This window comes from Protomyctophum bolini, assembly GCF_963924005.1.
Source record: "Protomyctophum bolini genome assembly, chromosome: 22".
Taxonomy (NCBI): domain Eukaryota; kingdom Metazoa; phylum Chordata; class Actinopteri; order Myctophiformes; family Myctophidae; genus Protomyctophum; species Protomyctophum bolini.
Window position 1 is genome coordinate 18,697,912 of NC_137883.1, and position 1,687 is coordinate 18,699,598.

At 33.4% G+C, this 1,687-nt stretch overlaps 1 long non-coding RNA gene across 1 annotated transcript; it reads right to left on the bottom strand.

Moving 5' to 3' along the window:
- Positions 1-589: 589 nt before the first annotated feature.
- LOC308309973 lies at positions 590-1,302 on the bottom strand. Its single transcript, XR_013963441.1, has 2 exons — positions 1,214-1,302; positions 590-1,131 (listed from the first exon to the last, which is right to left on the bottom strand). It is a non-coding gene; the product is annotated as an uncharacterized lncRNA (long non-coding RNA).
- Positions 1,303-1,687: the final 385 nt, after the last annotated feature.

Below are 1,687 nucleotides of genomic sequence, written 5' to 3' on the forward strand. Positions count from 1 at the left end.
GTCTGGTGAGCTCCATGTCCCAGTTATTCATATAGTCATTATATGTAAAAGGAACATAATTTAAAAGTGGTTCTCATGGCTGACAGACTTCAGATCCATTGAATAGTTACTATTCAGTGTCATATTTTTATTAGCTTTTCTTTTTGTTATACTATAATCGTTTGTTAATAATTAGGGGACGGAAATATGTTTGTGTGGGATTAAGGGTCTGTTCTGTACAATGCTGTTGATTTAGCTTTGAATAAAAATGGGGGTCATATGGCATCAGCTAAACGTGGCATGCACACAAACAATAAAAGGTTTTGACTTATCCTATTTGGTAAGCTTATGCTACAACAGTTGCATCATCACTATTGTGAAAACTTCTTGAACATAAGTCAAAATGAATACATCTTGTAATTTAATCACTTATCTGAAGCACAAGGTTCCTATCAATTCTGTTACTGATAAATCATTCATTGCATCGGCACAACAGCAGGGTATTAAATTCCTTCTTCAGAAGCAGTAGTAGCTGACTGATAAACAGAGGTAAAATGCATCACTATATTATGCTCAACAAATAACATTAAAAATGAACAGACCAGCTATATCCATGTGTGTACATTTTATTAATTAAAGTCAAGTAAATTGTATTTTAAATCAATTATACCTGTCATATATATCTTTTTTTGCCATTGATTAACGTTAATAAATGGCAAATTACAATATAAGTTCCCATTAATTAGTCAATTTTACATAGATGTAATGAAGTTGTAGCTTGACTTGTTACCATATTATGGGCAAAAATATATTATATATCATTACATTGTGTTTCTTTTGATTTACCTTTAAAATGGGTATGTGACTGAGAATCAGCTGATTTAAACTTTCCCTATGAACATAATTTAATTACAAATAATCCTATGCACGTAAGTCATCAGACAGTATCCAAATCCTCAAAAAGGACTTTATAGATAAGTCATCATTATTACAAGTACACATTCTATATTTCAAACAGCCAGTTACAAAGTGGAGAAATCATGAGTGCAACTCGTTCGCTTATCATGTCGAGATGGATTTAGGAATGATTGGGGCTGGTAAAGTTGTGATTGGATTGCATTTCTTCATTAGAGACTGTCCACACATTTTCTCCTGCAAAAAGAAGACAAGTCAATTCAAACACAAGAGAATCCTCTGGATTGGCATTATAAACATAAGCCCCACAGTGGCCTACCCTTCTTGGACAGTCATCCTGCTGTTGAGCTGTCCTTCTTTGAGGACCCACAGCAAGACACTATCCAATCAGCTACATTGGACAGCGCTGATGAAGATAATTTCAGTTATTCACCTTATACAGTAGCTGTATACAATGTACTGTCCTGTGTGTTCAGTTTGGTACAAATTGGTAAATTATGCCTGAGGAGTCGGACTTTACTGCATCTTCTTGTGTTGCTGTCAAACGTGAAGTAACACAATACTACCCCTATCTGGTTTACAGCATTGCATTTGTAACAAAACCTGAAACTAAATATAGCTGCCTTTAGCCTTACAGTATTAAGAATATTTTAAGAGTTAGTTTTGTTTTATATATAGCCTATTTAACACGTCTGGTGTCATGTATACTATAATGTGTTTTCGTATTTTTTTATTGTTTTATATTCTAGTTTTGCAATGATTAAAGTGTTATTAATCATTAACAGCAACCTAG